Below are 20,305 nucleotides of genomic sequence, written 5' to 3' on the forward strand. Positions count from 1 at the left end.
ACTTGTTATTGGGCTTTCACATACTGGCTTATACACACTATGCATCTTCCCTAATATACCCAGGGCCAGGCACCATGCAACTAGAGCTAGCCCCACAGCCCACAAAATTATGCAAATTAACCAATCCATGGGGATCCTGGAAATCTAGCTATCCCACCCCACTTGCCATGCTTACGCTACCCCTTACAGTTCCAACTTGCTGTTCTCCTGTCCCTGGGGGCAACCCTCTGTATGGCCCTGCTTGATGGCCATTTCTATTTTAGAACCGCAAGAAACAAAGAGCTCTGCCTTTTATCTATCCTGGTGTCAGTGTTGTGTCCTGTCATCACAAGAATCTATATCATAAGATAAGGAGTCTCGGAAATTGCCCATTAAAAGAGTCCTGGCATCTAAACATAGCAAAAATGAGCCTGCACTGGGGTCATTGTCTTGGTGTGGCCTAGAGGAGCATGACCTTGGAACAAATGAAATGGTGAATACAGAAAGGTGGCAACTGGGCCTTCCCAGCAGCAAGTTCTCTTGAAGGAGATGGAAGTTGCCCATCTCACAAGGGTGATCCCAACCCTACTCCAAGGACAGATTTTCAGTTAATCTGTGCATGAAATTCCTCTGTGACTGTTATTGGTGCAGGAGTAGACTCGTGGTTTCAGTTGGCCATCAAACTGAAGGAAAGAGTGGTAGTCCACGTCTGTGGTGGAGTTTCTCCTCTCTCCTTCCAGCCATCAACAAAAACACATATATTCTCAACTGCCACTGTTGACAGAAAACTATTAACCATGAATGGAACCAGCATCAGGATGAAGCCCATGCTTTGTGGTGACACTGGGAGCCTGCCTGCCTCTGGACTTCAAAGTATGTGTAGTCAGAATCTGGGTATCTTTCAGTCCTCTACATCAGGAAACAGTCTACAGAATTTCATTTTTAATACTTTGCTCATATGGGTGCATGCTTTCACCAATATAAGGTAAAAGTACCCAAACACTCAAAGCAATCTAGTCAGTGAAACCTCAAAGAAACTTCAATATGGCATTTTTCTCTCTCAACAAATGCACTTCAACCAGCTCTGTTTGTTCCTAGGTGGATTGAGGAGACAAACAGCAATGAAATACATTAAGAACAAAGTTTACAAAGAAATCTGATCTAATAAGCTCTTCTAATCACTCCTGCAAATATTGGCATATTTTGACATTGTAGTTTTAATAAATGCAAGAATCTGCTACAGTCGATTATCTGCTTTACATTTGAAAAGTGTATCGATCACTTGACTTGAATTAACGATGCAAGTTTCTTAATTGGACAATCAGGATCAGGAAGCTGGATATATGTTCAAGAAGAGCTTCTCGTTTATTGACTCCCTCATAGGAACTAATGAGATTATCATTTAGGGTAATTTTGCTTCCTCTACTGATTGAAATATTATGATTGTACAATATTGACTTTCCTTAATAATAAAACGCAATTGGATTATTAAAACTTATTCTAATGACTTGGGATTTCATTCTTGATTATTTTAAGAAACTATATTCTTTTTAATTCCTGAAAACTTTATTTTCTACATAGGGTGATCTGAGTTACCTTGGCTTTTTTCATAAAGTCAAGACATTTAAAACTTAAACTATAGAAGACACTGAAACCTTCTTTTAAAAGGAAATTCCAAAGATTTCCTGAAAACTGTGACTGGTTAAGGTCTTGACGACTAGGGAAAAAAGGAGATATGTTCTGAGGAAATTAGAAACCGTAGTACTGAGGACAATGCTTACATAATCTATAGCATTTTTTATTGCATATGCATTTTCAAAAGCTCCACCTGTCTAATTTCATTTGTATTCTGAGACAGGTGTTATTTCCTAAATCTTGTAAATAAAAACATTGAATTTCAGGTAATTTGATATTTGTTCTAAGTTAAAGACTTGGTTCATGGCAGACCCGGAATTAGAATCTATTGCTCTTTTCCTCCCTAGATTGCTTCATGGTTCAATCCAAACTCAGACTATAAATTAATTAGAAAATTATTAATGCACAGGCTTGTATATGCATAATATGTGTAACATATTTATATGATAAATTTTGAAATAAATATTGTTATTACTATTACTGGTTGATTTCTCCAACCCATTTTAATGTATATTCATTTGTCTGAGCTTCTCATACCCCGCATTTACTTTCAGAAGTTATTTGAAACAAGTAGATAGAAATAAGGTTTTCAGGGGCCCCTGAGTGGCACAGTCCATTCCGTGTCCGACTCTTGGTTTCAACTCAGGTCATGATCTTAGGTCCTGATCTCAGAGTCATGAGATCGAACCCTGTGTCAGGCTTGGCACTCAGTGTGAAGTCTGCTTGAGATTCTCTCTCCCTCTTCCTCTGCCCCTCCCACTTGTGCTCTCATGCTCTCTCTCTCTCAAATAAATAAATAAATCTTTAAAAAGAAAAGAAATAAGGTTTTGCTATCCCTTCTTTTAAGAAGGCCCACCATTATGGAATCCTCAATGAAATGCCTTCTCCAAATGATAATCTTTTCATTTGTTTCTTTTTTGTTGTTGTTGTTTTTGTTTTTAGTACAACCATAGCTACAATATCTGGCACAAAGGGCAAATGAGGATTTGACATAAATTCTGGGATCCTAGGGTCCGGCACATGTTCCCACAGCATAGGGCAGACAGGAAATTAGTTCATTACTTATTCTATATGTGCATCCTAGAAAGCTGAAGGATCTAGGGGAATCCTGGACTGTTCTAATTGCTTTCCAGTTTCTACTGTTTACTAGGTCATAATTATTTCTATTAAACATGCATTCATTAAATCACAGAAATTATTTCATGGGGCTTATGATGAGGACCACTCATCCACTAACCACACTGAGTTCTTTCCAGAAGAAGCTAGGTAAGTTAATAAATGTTCCTAAAACACAGAATTAGCAATCTCTGAATCCAGCTTCAGTATCTGAAGTCTTTGTAGTCAGTCAGTGATCCCAAATGGGATGAAAAGTAGCCCCAAATAAAATATTAGTATAATTCAGCCCCAAATTCAGAAAGAGTTTACTCAGACAAGGTGTCTTCTCTCGTATCTGCCAATAAATATGTGATTTCCCGAGATAGGAAGGGAGAGCAAGAAGCTCATTCTTTTTCTGTAGACTTCACATATTAAAGATGCAAATGTGGACAGTAGCATTCTCCCTCTTTGACAATCTAAATGATAAGAGGGAATAAAAAACATAGATTTTCTCATTCGTAGAAAATCTGAACCATTTTCTGGTTCCTTCTGCTTAATGTGTCATCTTTATATTATTCACATTAAAATTTTGTCAGTTACCACTTCTTTAATTCTTTGTACAAATGCTTCATAGGATGGAGTCCCCAGATATTGAATATCTATATGGCAATGCAGTGACCAAAGGACTGCTACCTTAATAGAAAATCATCTTCTTTGCTGTTATATAAAAGCCAAAGTCAACTTATCATGTAATAACATAGTTTATTGGAATGACTTGAATATTCTAGAGATTAAATGCCATTTCCATTCCTTTATTTTCTTAAGATTTTATTTATTTATTTATTTATTTATTTATTTATTTGAGACAGAGAGAGAGAGCAAGAGCAAGTGGGGTGAGGGAGAAAGACAAGCACTCTGTCTGCACTGAGCACGGAACCCAATGTGGGGCTCAATCTCATGACCCTAAGATCATGACCTGAGCCGAAATCAAGAGTCAGATGCTTAATTGACTGAGCCTCCCAGGTGCCCCCATTCCTTTATTTTCCTATTCAACAAATATTTATTGAATGGCTACTCTGTTCAGGTATTGCTTGAGATTAACAACTGAATAAAACAAAAATCTCTCCTCCTTTTATGTGAAATATATAAAGACTAGCAAATTCATGTGGGATAAATCTAATAAATTACATGTTGACAAAAAGGTGGTGTGCAGACCATCACTTTGTCTTTGCTGAAAGCCCTATATAGACATAAATAGGGAATTTCTAGGTATTGGGAGTAGGTATAGATAATGGAAGGTGGCATAAAGTGTCTTTCAGATGCATCAAAAGGAATATTGCATAAATACGGTATGTCAAGAATTTCAGGACTTGAAAATCCCCAGATATCTGGACCTTCTTGACTGGACTTCCTGAGTAGCAGTATAAATGATCACTTTATAGAGCATAGATTTTTTTCATGCATGATGACCTGACCATTCCAGCTAGTGTGAGGGTAGCCATTTGTTCAGAGTTCCTCAGACTGGAAGTTTACTCATCCTGCTTGGCTTGATGACCACTGGCACTTTCATCTGAGAGACAGAAAACAGACTCAAGGAAGCTGCTCTCACTCATGAATGCCAACACAACTGCTTAATAATGCCTATCCATGGAACTAATTGAATCTAGAAATTTCTTTGCCACCATCCTCAAACCCAGTCCCAATCTTCTTGGACCCTTTGCATAAGCAATAGAGTTAGTCCATCCTCCAATTCTAATGTTGTAAGGAAGATGTTTAGAGATATTTCTTCCCTTGACTGTTACTTCTTTGCTCTATTTTCCTTTTATTTCTGGACCTGAGCACCATTTTAGTCAGTATACGCCAAAATGTAATCATTTTCCGTATATTTCCATTGGAAATATAATCATTTCCATTCTATATTATTTCCATATTATATAAAATATAATCATTTCCAAGTACTCCTCTATATCTCTCATGAGTCTTGTGTTTTATTTGCCTTTCATGTTCTTTAAAGAACTGGGTTCTGTTTAATTACAAATAAAATTTTGTACAAAGAACATTCAAATGGGATGCTTCATATTTCCTGAATAATAATGGAATATTTACTATTAATAATAATGGGTGGAATAGAGAAAGTCCCACAAATGAATGAGCAAGACCATAAGAAAAATAAATGGCAAATTTTGGGCGCCTGGGTGGCTCAGTTGGTTAAGCGACTTCCTTCAGCTCAGGTCATGATCCTGGAGTCCTTGGATCGAGTCCCGCATCGGGCTCCCTGCTCGGCAGGGAGTCTGCTTCTCCCTCTGACCCTCCCCCCTCTCATGTGCTCGCTCTCTCTCATTCTCTCTCTCTCAAATAAATAAATAAAATCTTAAAAAAAAAGAAAGAAAAAAGAAAAATAAATGGCAAGTTTTAATATAACTGCCACAAGGGAGTGTTATTCCTTTTTAACGGTTCAGAAGCAAAGCCCACCAAATAGGCCTCATACTCTCATTGCATTGTGATCTACCTTCATAATTCTCCTATATTAAACCCAAAATGACATTGGGATAATCCTTCTCTTTTCAAGCTTTTAGGATAATGAATTTGTTTTGAATTTCAATTCAAAGGGAATCTTCACAATTCCCATTGAAGCAATCTTGCTGATCAGCAACATTTGGTGCAAATAGTAATCAAGCTTCAAAATTATGCGAAACATTCCCTATTTCTCAAGAATTTCACTGAATTATTTAAAACTCAGTGTTGGAAACAAGCACCAGCTGTGGTGTGAAGGGGGTGGGGATTTGTAACTATGCACAAAGGATTGGAAAGCTCAATGAGTACGATTCACATAGCTGCATGTCCTTCTGGCTGGACTGCGGTGAAATCACACTGAAACCTAACTGCACAACACACATCAATTACCCAAAGAGGATTTTTTTTTTTTTTTGTATTCAATTAAAAAGTGTTTTGTCACAATACCTTGCGATCTGCCTAAAACTTTCAAGAAAAGTTACATACCTCGAGTTTAGTGGTATGGGCTGTGTATTCATATGATATTAATTGTATCAGGCGCTACTGGCTGAAATGTATAGCAATGGCATAACCCCAAAAGGCACCAAAGCAAGGATAAACATCGTTGTCTTCCCAAAAGATTGTCACTTCATGAGTAACAGTACATGATAATTTGGTCAATAAAAATAAAGTCATAATAAAGACTAAAGCAAAAACCAAAATAAAAAACCAAGGGGTTATTAAACAACTAAATATTAATTTCAGTTATACTTCAAACATACCGGAGACGGCAGAGACTTTGTTGTCATGGTACATCTGTGTTATATGGCAGTATCGGACCAAATTCCTTAAGTCAAAACTGCAACTATTGTGATGCTTCTACCTTTGATTCTATCAAAACCCTAAGAAGAGTGGCGCCTGGGTGGCTCAGTCGTTAAGTGTCTGCCTTCGGCTCAGGTCAAGATCCCAGGGCCCTGGGATCGAGCCCTGCATCGGGCTCCCTGCTCCATGGGAAGCCTGCTTCTCCCTCTCCCACTCCCCCTGCTTGTGTTCCCTCTCTCGCTGTGTCTCTCTCTGTCAAATAAATAAATAAAATCTTTAAAAAAAAAAAAAAAACAAGAAGAAAAGGAGGAAGAGGAGTAGGAATGCATTCTTGATCTGTTTGCTGCAATAATATTACCTTATTAACCTTTGATCTAGAGAACAACCTATCAATTATGCTTTAAACAGGACAGTAGTAGGCTAACATTCTTGATCTTTCTTCCCCTTGATCACTGCATTCTCTTACCAAAAGTAAATACTATTTCTATGATTCACATCTTTCTCTTGAGCTAGGAGATAAGATAAACTCAATTTAATGTATATTTATCAGACTTCTATTATGAATTCTTAGAACTTTGAGATATCCAGAAGAATAAAAATGATCCCTGTCCAGAAAGAATTTAAAATGTTATTAGTTAATAAGTGTGATTTACCCATCTAGACACCTGAAGCTATTGACCTTTAAGGAATGCCTATATTACTCAAGAATTTCATGATAATAAATAAATATCTAAAAAATCAAACCTCTGAGGGCAACTGGTGGCTCTGTCAGTAAAGCATGTAACTCTTAATCTTGGGGTTGTAAGTTCGAGCCCCATGTTAGGTGTAGAGATTACCTAAAAATAAAAAATCTTAAAAAAAATTAACCTTCTGAGTAATATATATTAAAACAGATATGAGGGCATATATCTTTCTTGTTGATACATTAGGAAATTGCTTCCTCCGTGAATAGGTATAAGCCCGTCCAAAGAGGTGATGAATCTTTTCAGATCTCTTCGTACACTGGGGACCATGAAAGGAACAAATAGTCAAGCTTAGGATATTACTCAATTAATTTGAAGACAATTGTTTTTCCTGGCCTGAGTAGGACTTGCCAAAGGAGCTTCCTGCTTTGTGCCTTCTTTCCCTCAATGGAGGAGACAAGAAAAACGAGAAGTTGTGAGGAAGACTGAGGAAAAAAAAAATCTTTATTGGAAAAGAAGTAGGCACCTCAGACATCTTGAGTGGAAAAAAAGGCAGGAAGATCTGTTAGCAAAGAGAGTTTGGGACAGATCCTAAAAATTGGTAGATATGAGTTCAATGGTAATTTAATTAGCTCGATTCCAAAGACTGTCAGTTAAATAAAGAAACTCTTAGGATACATTTTTTTTTCTCTTTCATGCAATGAAAGGAAATGACTCTATTATATGTTTTCTTACAGAGCATGTGTTTGGTCATATTCTGAGTAATTTTGCTTGAAATAATGCGGCTTTATTGAAAACACGAGCAGGAAACAAGAAGTGTTTATGTCTCAGATGAGGATTGTCATGAACGTTTTGCACAATTTCATTGTACAACGTGTCCACGCTAAGCGTATGTGACATTCTAAACTGCCTGTGGGAAAGCATGAAACCAAAGAGAAATTAAAGTAATTCTTAAACTAGAGGAAAGGACTAAGCTTTCACTCATTTTATTTTAGTATTATGAATAAAATTGTGTTGCTGTGTTGATAAATACAAAGTTATCCAAAGCAAGAGGGATCTGAGCATTTTTGTTTTATACCATTGTACATTTAATGTGTGCTTTTTTCAACCTTTAAAAAATAAAGAATAAGGGCACCTGGGTGGCTCAGTCGTTAAGCATCTGCCTTCAGCTCAGGTCACGATCCCAGTGTCCTGGGATCAAGCCACACGTCGGGCTCTCTGCTCAGAGGAGAGTCTACTTCTCCCTCTTCCACTGCCCCTGTTTGTGTTCCCTCTCTCGCCGTCTCTCTCTGTCAAAATAAATAAATAAAATCTTTAAAAATAAATAAATAAAAATAAAGAATAGACTTCTATGGGCAAAATTGTGAAAAATACTTAAATTGATATAGTATGTTAACATATGCAGATTCCTTTTACCTTCATAAAGTAGTTCAATCATTATACCCACTGCTAAGTGGGTATCAATGTCTTAGTTTTACAGAGAATTGAAGAGATTAAATGATTTTTTTTTTCAAAGAACCATAACTAGAAACTGGCAAATTCAATATGCAACTCAGGGCTCCTGATTTTATGTTCAGTACTCTTTTTCCACCACAGATGTGTACTGTGTTGCTCTCTTTTCTTCTTTATTTTCTCTCTCCCACTTTTAAGCAAGCAGGACTTCTGTTAACTCTGTTTTTTCCCTCAATCTTTGCAGACTTTACCCCCTTGTGTCAGGCAAAGTCATCTAAGTAACAGATTATTTGAATACTCTGACCCTTGGCCAACTCAAGCATGGTACTACTAGAGGAACCTTATGCCTTTATTGAGTCCCTAATATCTTTAATGTTAATTACCTAAGAATGTCAGAAGAGGCCTGGCCTAGTAGCCGTCTGGCTACATGAACTCCATGTTCCCTAAGGAGATACACACTAGTGGGAGAGGCAAGCCTTAAATTCTGAAGGCCACAGCGTGGCTAGTCACACTTATTCAGAGCTGTAAACCTCCCCCCTATATTATTTCTTCTTTTTATTCTCCCTAGTTTCCCACACAGTCCCTCCAGATGGTATTTTTCTACCTTTTTAATACCTTTGATCCTTGTTTTTCCCCAAAGACCAGTTTTGTTCTGTTTTTAATCTGTTTCTAAAAAATAACTTCACATACTAATATAGTATATTCTCATTTGCTTTCTGTTACACTCTTTCCTCCAATCATTGATTTAACAAATATTTGCCATGTAGCCGAATATGGGCTATGTCGTGGTGTACAAAAATATGCCATCTTTTAAAGACTTTTTTCCAAGACAACTTTCTCTAATTTAAAGAGAAATATAAGTACAAGTTGTGCAATTTCTTAATAAGCAATTCAAAAAAAAAAAAACCTTCAGGAACACAGTAATGGTAAGAACATAGTGAGACAGTAGGTGTGGATGGGATGTTAGGAGGGTTAATATTTGAACTGATTTTAAAGGTAGAATCAGGAGATTGAAAACACCGTGGCATTCCAGAGAAAGGTTGCACCATATGTAAATCACAGAATATGAAATTGCATTATGAATTTTGAAGGAAGACTGGACTGTAGATGCATTTTTGGAAGTAGTAAAAGATGAAGTTCAAAAGGGAGATAAGAGTCAGATTGCAAAGACCCTTTATGGCACATTAAGGAGCAGAGCCTCTACCTATGGGGAACAGGGACCTACTCAATGATTTTTTTTTTTACTATTATAAAAGTTTATTTAACAAAAAAGTTCAATATGGAAATGCACACGACCTGATTTTTATATTGTAGTAAAACAGGTACTATGGAGGGGACATGTGGAAGCAGTTGATTTCTTCTGATCAACACACCCATTGTTTATACTCGCTCCAAGACTTCTAACATGATGATACTATTTCCTTGTATTACCGCCATTCCAATATTGTTCTGTTGCCCACTAGTTGCTATCTCCACACATTTATCTATCACAAGATTCATAAATGGATCGAACCCCCGCAGTATTCCTTGGACATGTCTGCCACCATTTAATTTCAATGATAATTTCTAATCCGTAAATTTTTTCAACTCGGGAGGGTGAGCTTTGCTCATGGTGTCCACTCGGCGAGCTCAAAGATGCCTCCAAAACCTACTCAACGATTTTTAAAAGTAGAGTAATGTAATCAGCTATGTGTGTTTAAAAAGGCATGCTGGTGACAGTGTAGAAGATGAATTGGAGAAAGGAAAAGATAAGGGGCAGGGAGAAAGAGGAAGTAATTATACACATCCAATTATGTCATGATGAGAATCTTAACTATGACAAAATCTAAACATAAGTGCTATATCAAAGCCATAAAAAGAGAACAGAAGTGTGTGCAATATACATAAAGGACACAGAAGATAGGTTTGCTGATTCTGTCCGTGGAAAGGATGGGTTCAAAGAGGAAGTCGCAAACTATAGGAAATTTATAACTTAGTGGGATTGTCAAAGTGAATGGTGGCTACTGAATGGCATTAGAGTGGTAGAGAAGAAAATGTGATAAAGCTGTTCTGAAGTGGGAGGTGTCATATGTCATCTAGGAGGGTGCATTGAGGAAGGTGAAGCTTGCAGGTGGTAAAACAATGGTGAGTCAGAAATTCCTGGTTTCTGGAGGAAAATGTCTCAGTAACAGAGAATGCTGTCTTTTGTGGAATTCTCAGACCCAAAGGGAATCTGACATCTCCTCACTGTCTCAAAGGCACCCTATGGCCACAACATATTTGTTAATGCATTAGAGCTCAGGGTACCATCAGCTAAGTTTCCAAGAGTTAGGATTGCTCAGAGTTCTCCCCTGAAGAGAGATGCAAGTTTGCACCTTCCTTTACACAGGAACCACAGAACATAAATTATTCATTTAAGAACAAGACTGAACATAGAAATTAGAAAGACACTTGAGCAGATGATTTAATTCAGGAATCTTATCCCCCATAAAAGTGGTCTCTCAAGAGTCACCAACAGAAAAATCTGTAAAATATCTTAAAGCATTTCAGGAGGTAGCTGCCAGTGTGAGAGCTAAAAATGAGATTGCTGGGATAATCATGTCAAGAAGTCGGCTCCTGCAGAGAACCCACTGAGGCAAAAGCAAAACAGATGTGTTTGACAGGTTGGAAAATGGCAGCAAAAGAATGAAACATTGAATTTGTAAATTTATAAAAAAAAAAAATCAGCTTCCCTAAGGGTTTTTCCTCAGGGACCTCTGAGTAAAGTAAAAGAACTTGTTAGAAAGAAAAATGTCATTGTATTTTTAAGGGTTTAAGAAAAAAAATAATTAAATAAATGAAGCCAGTTTAAAATCATAGACTTTGGGTAATTAGATGTTTCCCTGGCATCACTGAGTCCACCAATATGGAGCCCATATGACGCAAAGAAAAAAATTAAATGGGGCAGGGGAGAAAGTTGATATGTATTAAACAGCTACTACAGCCTGAACACTTTGCTGGATGTTTTACACGTGTTTTCTCATTTAATCTTCATAAAAGTCTTATGAAATAGGAATTACTCTCCCTATCACAAAGGGAAGTTGTCTGATGTCGAGAGAGGTTAGGTAAATGTATTTATTTACACAGCTTCAAGAAAAAAGACTTCTGGGATATGAAAATGATTAAAGATACCTACGATATGGCAAAAATGAAAATAATAATAATAATAATAATTTTGAAGTGGATGAGATAGATGCTAAAAAAGAAAGGGTAATACGGAGCAAAGAGCATATAAAACTGCATTCCTCATTAGATCTAAAAGTGGCTTAGTTGGACACATCTCTGTGATACTTAATAAAGAAATGTGATACTTCCTCTTTTTGTGTTTCTAATACTCTCAAGAGAATTATTTTTCAAAATTTCTGGAAGGTGACATTAGCTGGTGTAACCTCTCTAGTCCTTTGTTCGTGAAGTTCTTGTGGGGATCCTAGATTCGGTAGGAAAGTCACAGAAGTGCTGTAGGACCGGTTATACTTAACCATGCACGTAAAACAAGCTGCCTTTTAAATAAAGTTTGACAGCATTCTTGAGAAGTCTATGGTTGATAGGTGGATAGAAATAATATTTGGCTTTAGGGCAAAAATTTCTGTTTAGAATAGACAGAATTCCTGTCTAGAACAGGAATATTAAGGGAAAAAAATTCATTGCTAATTTTAGGAGGCATTTGTGTCTGATCTATCTATGGAAAATAATGGACTATGAATAAAGGGAATACTAAAGAGTTTGTAAGACTGGTGTATATATATATATAGAGAGAGAGAGAGAGAGAGAGAGAAGAATCTGGAATTGTATGTCAAAGTCAAGAACTCAATATATCGACTCTAAAATCATGAAAGAAGGGCTTTGAAAAATGACTAGGTGTGAAGTGCTCAATGGGAGGTGCCAGCATTTTTAAAAAGCCTACAGGGACAAAATTGGGGGCATAAATGAGTTAAGTAAACCTGAGAGAAAGAATTAGAAAGTGGTGGGTGTGTAATTAATGGGAGGAGGTGCACTTGGCTGGCTGCCTCCACCAAGATTTAGCAGAGGGATCTCGTACCAAGGATAAAATAGAGACAAAGCCCTCTTCACTTTATCATTTACAATGTGTAGGGTATATTAAAAAATTTACTAAACATATAAAGAAATATAACAAAATTAAATTAAAATATAACAATAATAAAATCTTCAAATATTTGGAAATGAGCAACATACTTCTAAATAATCCACGGGTCAAAGAAGAATTCACAAGGGATATTAGAAAATACTTTGAACTGAATGATAATGTAAACACAACATATTAAAAATGATGGGAGACCACTAAAGCAGGACTTAGATGAAAAATTATAACTTGAAATTCTATATTAGGAAAGAAAAAAGTTTTTAAATAGATGATTTAAGCTTCTATCTTAAGAGGCTAGTAAAAAAAAGAAGAGCAAATCAAATTCAAATTAAGTAAAAGAAAGGTAAAACGAACAAACAGAAAAGCAACCGAACCAGGAAAACAATAAAATTGGAAACAAGCTAGAGAGAAAAAATCAACAAATCAAAAATTGGTGAAAATATTAATTTAATTGATAAACTGCTAGATTTTTCAAAAAAAAGAAAATGCACAAATTGCCACTATCGAGAATAATAGAAGTGACATCTTTACAAAGATTTTTCAAAAAAAAGAAGAAAATGCACAAATTGCCACTATCAAGAATAATAGAAGTGACATCTTTACAAATCTTAAAGACATTAAAGAGGGAATATCATGAAAGATTTTATGCAATAAATTCAACATTGTAGATGAAACTTATCATAGAAAGAAAGCTTTCATAAGTAATTAAAAATCTTCACTAAAAGAAACCATTAGTACCACATGTCTTCACTAGTGTATTCTATCAAACACCTAAGGAGGAAATAAAGTTGATCTTACACAAACTTCTTACATAAACTCTTTTTGAAAATCTAAGAGGCAGGAATACTTCCCAGCTTGTTTTATGAGGCAGACAAAACCTGACAAACACATTAAAAGAAAATCAATTAATGACAATATCAATTAGAAACATAGAGGCAAAAATCTTTAGGAAAATACCAGCAAAACAAAGCCAACAATTCATAAAAAGATAATAGACCCAAATCAAGTGAGGTTAATTACAAGAGAGCAAGATTGGTTCAATTTTCAGATATCAATCAGTGTAATTAACCACATTAAAAACTAGAAGAGAAAAATTATATTATAATCTTAGAATTAAACACCCAGTGTAAAGAAATAGTTAAGTTAGGAAATGATGCATTCAAAAGGTGTATGAGAAAAATGCTTCTGTCAGAATTCAACAATTGATTAGAGCCTAAATAGATGATGGTAAGGGGTGCCTAGGTGGCTCAGTTAGTTAAGCCACTGTCTTCGGCTCAGGTCATGATCCCGGAGTCCCAGGATCGAGTCCCACGTCGGGCTCCCTGCTCAGTGGGGAGTCTGCTTCTCCCTCTGACCCTCTCGCCTCTCATGCTCTCTCTCACTCTCTCTCTCAAATAAACATATAAAATCTTTGAAAGAAAGAAAGATGATGGTAAATTATGGGGGTTGAGGAAGAGATCAGGAATCTGGAGAGAAGGACTTTGTAATCTGAATGGAATGAAAGCTATAAGAAAATCTAATAATAATGGAGGTGGCAATTAATACAAAGAAGGCTCAATGTCTATAGGTGTTCGAGAAAACTTAAATGTTAAAGGGCACATGTGCATGATAACAAAAAGCTAAAATCATGGCTTATTTTATCAAAAGAAAAAGAACTTTGCCATTTTATTATTTCAAAAGCACAAATGTAAAACAGCAAATCAAAACAGTTTTTTCTAATGTCCTATTTAAAGCATTTAATTTAAAATAATATTTAGTCTGTGAAGACCTAATATTATTGTTGTTTATATTATTGTTGAATATAAAATGAAAAACTAATCTTTTTATCTATAATAGCATATGGCATGTAGGTGCCCAATAAATGTGTGTTGAATGGATGAATGAATTAATGAGATTTGGAATATTTTTATGGTAAGCTTTATAGTATAATTTTAGAACTTTAAAGCATAATTAAACAAAATATGTTGAACAGCTTTTTATCCTTGGAAAAAGATATATATGTATATGTGTGTGTGTATTAACTTAATTTTAAAATTTTATAAATTTTAAAATTTATATTATATACATACAAACATATGTATATATGCTTTCTCTGTTTTTGAAGAATAATTGAAATACAATGTATTAGTTTCCAGTGTATAACACAGGAATTCAATATTTATATACGTCAGGAAATGGTCACCACAGTAAGCCCATTTACCATCTGTCACCATTCAAAGGTGTAACAACTGCATATACTTTACTTCCAATGCTTTACTTGCCTTGAATTTAAACTTATCATTTGTATGAACATTTTGTACAAAGTAAATGTACATTTTGATAAAAATACGTATGGTTATTATGAACCTATATGCTTCTTTTTACTATTTTAATAAGATTTATTTCATTGTTTTTTATGTTAAATACAGAAGAAATACAAACTTACATCAGTAAGAATTTTTATTATAAACCATTTAAGGCTGTAGTCCAGAAGGGAATCTGTAAGTCCATATTGACTCCACTCCAGTGTAAGCTTCATTTCCCCCAATACACAAATGCATATGCAATACAACATAACTTCTATGAAGACAGGATGTTTTTTGATGTTGCTCTAGTTTCCCAGAACAGTTCCTCAGAACAGTTCCTGAAACATAGTGATACATAACAAATTGATATGCTAATAAATTGAATAATTAAAGAATGAAAAATAAGCTTAGACTGTACATTTGCCATTAGGATTCCAACCATCTGAGAGTGTGCAAACTTTGTTTTGTTTTCTGTTGGGAGGTCAGTTTTGTCCACGGAGATGCAGCCTAAATGGTGAGTGAAGACAGGAATTTAGAGAATCCCTAATAGAGATTGTCTTTTAATAGTTCTATTTGTTTAAAAGAACTAAAAAAAAAAATAAAGGGCCAAATAACATAAACTTGGGTTATGAAACAGTTAGGGGTAGAGGAGGGAGGGAAGATAGCGGAAAGTCAAGAAGATAAAGGCAATAGAGAAATTTATTAGTCTCCTAGGAGAATGTAATTTTAGTTTATTGCTGTACCTTTCATATTTGGGCCTTCTGGGTTTGTTATTAAAGAGTTTCTCTGGAGAGGTAGGGTCATTACTCTCTTCTGTTTATGAAAATAATATAAAGTTTTTTAGATGTGTCCAAAAGAGGTTGCAGAAGACATATACATTTATTTTTACACTTAAAGTATCCGTGCTCTCCAGTAGAAATTTTTGCAAGTTGGAAATACTTCACATTGTCCAATATGGTAGCTACTAACTATATGTGGCTATTGAGCACTTTAAATATAGCTATTGAGGAAATGAACTGTTGATTTTAATAACTTAAATTTAAATAACCACATGTGGTTAAAGGCTACCAAATTGGACAGAGGAGCTTTAGATGATCAAAATAAGGCAAATCTATTTTATTTTCACAATAGTCCAATACAGTATTATCATAAGGCAGAGTGTGAAACATTTCTTCCAACCAGCAAATCAGTGTAAATTTAGCCTCTGGAATGACCACAGACTCCAAAATGAAATGAGTATCACAAGAAAATGGGAATGTAGCAACCAGTTGGGAACACAAGAGTAAACCGATGGAGGTGGATAGAAGTAAATATAAAAGTGGATAAAAAGAATCATTATTTTCATAATAAAATAAATTGTGTCAGTACATAATTTTATGCAATGGGTCAAAATAAATGATTCTCTAACAAAAAATGAAATACAATTTTTGATCAAACTTTCAGGCTAATTTTAGTAATTGCTTTACTTAAAGCCTATAAGGTTTTTCTTAAGAAACCTACCATATTACAGAGGTTTAATATAATCTTTTGCTTCAAAGTATAACATTAAGAGCTTGATTATTAACTGATAAATATGATGCTTTTCATTCTTTTAATTTTGCAAAATTAAATTTTGACTGCATTACTATGATTTCGATGACTATTCATGCTAGTAAATGTATATTTACAATGCATATTTACTTTGAAAACCTTATATTGTGAAAGGGACTTCAAAGATCACTGAATACAGTCTGCTACTTCTATGAATAAAGAAATGGAAACCAATGAAATCTGAGGACTCTGTTTGTTCATTTGTTTTTAAACCTAATATGTTTAAAAAAAAGTATATTTAAAATCCAAATGGATGCTACCTTATGTTTACTTGCAAAGTCTTTCTTATGAGTAAAGTAGTACACAAAAACCTTGACCTCATTGAAGATGAAACCGTCTGCATGGTGACATCACAGATTCCTCACATTACTGGTAAATATTTTAACATTGAACTGTTGCTGCTGACAATCATCAGTTTGATTGTAACTCAGGTATGTTTTTTAAGCATGATTTTTTTTTCGTATAAACAGCCATGAATCTGTGCCAATAAAATCTATATACCTCATTATATTGTTAACTCTCCCAAATGGGAAAAAGAATTATCTCCTCATAAAATTTGAAGTCTTAGTATTGGGAATAGAATTCATTGGAAGAAAGCATACCTGAGCATTCCCTAAAGGCATACTATGTAGGCTGTTTGCCATTTTCTTATACTGCACTTCTTACAACTTCAACCCACTTCAATCACAGAGATTAGTTTCAGGATGGGCAGGCTCAGGAAGGAATAATTCCATCCTGCCTCAATACAACCTATTCGTTATGACAAGAATTGTTCTTTATTGTTGACATATTCCAGTCTTCTTCCCCAAACCAGAAGGCTATATATAAGAAAGATAGTATGATGTTGGGAGGAAGCAGGGATCAGGGAACCACATTCTGAAACTGTTTTTAGATCATAATCTTCGGTATTTCTAAGAAGAAAATCATCTTGCTGTGGTTTCAAGACCTCTTTGAAAAAAATACATTTCAGAAGTCATCAGGGAAAAACATTGCTACACAACATTGTTTCTTCTTCCTTTTTTTTTCTTTCCCTAGCTAATTTTTTGCTTTCTTCCCTGGAAGAAAAGCAATATGTAACAGCTGTATGATTTATGCAATAATTGATGCAAAACTACATTGAATTCCCAGGTCATTCACCATATCGTTTGCCAATTAATATCAGTAAAAGCGGTGTGACTTGATTTCTCAAACATGCAAGTGAGATCACTTTCACCGCTCTGGAATGCCAAGTGAAACCACAGACTGGTATTTCTGCATTGCCTCTCTGAGTCTGAAAGCAGGGAACTGTTGCTGTTTCTTTTTCATCACAATGGCAATGAAATTTTACTGATCTGTTGACTGTTCAGAAGTATCATACCTTTTGCCTGATTCTTGCCAGGAATTAGAAGATCCTTTCATGTTAGAGGACAGGTTGAAATCCATTGCTAATGTGAACCATATTTAAAATGAGACTTCTTGGTAAAGGCCGGAAGGCAGCTATAGTTCAAGAGTTTTGGGATGATTCCTCGTGGCACAACACAACTGATGCTCTTACGTGGCCAATGCTTACTTGATTCTGGACTTGTAATGTCTTCTCCCCTCAGCATTAATAATCAGATTATTTTCAACCACAGTTGTAAACTCTCAAATATCCTGGAAAAACTCCTTACGTTAAACTCACTTTCCCCAATTAACAAACAACTGAAAAGATGTTTAACACCTGCTAAACTTTAAGAATTATTTATCTTTTAAAAAGTTAAATTGTAGGAACGCCTGGGTGGCTCAGTCAGTTGAGCATCTGCCTTCGGTTCGGGTCATGATCCCAGAGTCCTGGGATCGAGCCCCGTATCGGGGGTCCCTGCTCAGCGGGAAGCCTGCGTCTCCCTCTCTCTCTGCCTGTTGGTCTCCCTGTTTGTTCTCTCTCTCTCTCTCTGACAAATAAATAATGAAAAAAAAAGTTAAATTGTAAAGGAGTATACTCGTGTTTCATCACTGGCTCTGGGAAGTCTTCACAGGCAAGTTTCCCAATAAAAAGCAATCGTTGTCCCTGCACCCAGCATGCAAATCTATGGTGCAATCCTTGGTCCACAAAGCATTCAGGGACAAGCTCACCATAGCCAGGCAAACCTTGATGTACTTGTGAAATTAGAATAATTGCTATGACCACCACCACCACCACCCTCCCAGCAATTCCTGAGGTCACTACACATATGAACTAAGGCAAATGAGACTATAAGCAAACACCTCATGACTTGAGACAAACAAAAGATATTGTTAATTATCAGTGTGTACCAAACGATTTCACTCATATGTGGAATATAAGAAATGAAATGGATGAACATTGGGGGGAGAAAAGGAGAGAGAGGCAAACTAAAAAAGACTCTTAACTACATAGAACAAACTGAAGGTTGTTGGAGGGGAAGTTGGGGGGCGGGGGGATAGGCTACAAGAGTGATCGGGATTAAGGAGGGCACTTGTGATGAGCACTGGGCATTGCATGTAAATGATTAATCACAAAATTCTATTACCAAAACTAATATTACACTATACGTTAACTAACTGGATTAAATAAAAATGTAAAAAGGAAAAAAAATCAGTGTATTCCTTTCACTCTATTGCAAAAACTCAGTGCTAGCCATATTTTATCCAGCTAGAGGATGTTTAAAAAGCTTTAAAGTTCAATTTTTATAATGAGCACTCTGCTATTGAAATGGATTTTACTCAGTCTCCTTTTGAAAGCAATAAATTCTCTAGGATAAAGAAAGCTTCTGTGTCTCTAGCACCTCAAGGCAATTCCTTTGATAAATTCAGAATTGATAAAAAGGGAAAGAGAAAGAAAAAAGAAAACAAGAAATAACAAGAAAAAATAGAAAGTTTTTAATCAGTTGTTCCAGATTCCCCACTTCTCAACCTTGAGTAGCTTCTGCCAACTCTACAGATATTTTGCAAGTGTCATTGTTCAAAATAAATAAAACTTAAAGCCAAACACTCCTCAAATATGAAGAGAATTACATAATTATTGTATTGGAGCAAACAACACTTATGATTATAGTTTAGTCTTGAATCACAAACCATATTAAATATTATATCTTCTGCTTTAAGGATATTCAATACATTAAACATCTGGATTTGGAAGAAAATGTCACAGAAAATTAGAGATAAGAGGGACTTCAAAGATCACTGAATATAGTCTGCTACTTCTATGAATAAAGAAATGGAAACCAATGAAATCTGAGGACTCTGTTTGTTTATTTGTTTCAGCATTCTGGCTTCAACAGAGCTGGAGAAGCTGTGAGTCATCAGAAAGGAATTTAGAGGAGAAATTAATCAAGGTTTAGTCTTTTTTCAAACGGCATGTTGTATTTCAGGTATTTGGGGATTATTCTTATTTTTTTTCTAGAGGTTAAATGAAGGTCTTGGTCAAATAGTGAGCAGCAAAGTAATTAATTTTATCATTTAATTTATTAAAAGATTTACTAGAGGTTACTTTTAAATATGAGCTTGTCAAGTGAAAACATACTTAAATTTACAAGATTATTTGCTCATAACGTTTCAGGAATGTATCTGTAATATGAAATGTAGTATGTCTCTGGAGCCTCATTATACAATGACCAACATCTTAACAGCACCCTTGCTAAATACAATAAAGAACTTGGGCCATTTTTTTATATCATTCTGAAATCAATGCCTATGGTTATTACCTCCAAATGCGTTCCCAAAAGCAAAGTTTAGGTGATGAGTTAATAGACAAAAATAATGCAAGTATGGCATTTGGTATTTATTTAATACAAAGGTAGATTGTAAATTATCTAGAGCATGAAATTTTAACCTGTAGTTCATGGACAGAATTAACAGGAACATGAATTCACTATGTATGCATACTGTTGTTTGATTTCAGGAGGTGCCTGAGACTCTAAAGAATCTGTTGTAGAATAATGATGTCCACAGAAATATAATGTAAGCCACAAATGTGAACTAGCTACGTCATTTTAAATTTTGTAGTAGCAACATTTTCTAAAAAGATAAAAATAATTTTAATATATTTTATTCAACCTCATATAGCCAAAATATTCTCATTTCAACATGTAATAGATATAAAAATTATTGATGAGCTATTTTACATTTTGTTGTTGGTACTGAGTCTTTAAAAATCTGGTGTGTATTTAAGACCT

The 20,305-nt window shown here is 35.2% G+C and overlaps 1 pseudogene; it reads right to left on the bottom strand.

The window, feature by feature from the left end:
* Positions 1 to 9,539: 9,539 nt before the first annotated feature.
* LOC118539017 (small nuclear ribonucleoprotein G pseudogene) lies at positions 9,540 to 9,770 on the bottom strand (annotated as a pseudogene).
* Positions 9,771 to 20,305: the final 10,535 nt, after the last annotated feature.

The sequence above is a fragment of the Halichoerus grypus genome, chromosome 1, assembly GCF_964656455.1.
Source record: "Halichoerus grypus chromosome 1, mHalGry1.hap1.1, whole genome shotgun sequence".
Taxonomy (NCBI): Eukaryota; Metazoa; Chordata; class Mammalia; order Carnivora; family Phocidae; genus Halichoerus; species Halichoerus grypus.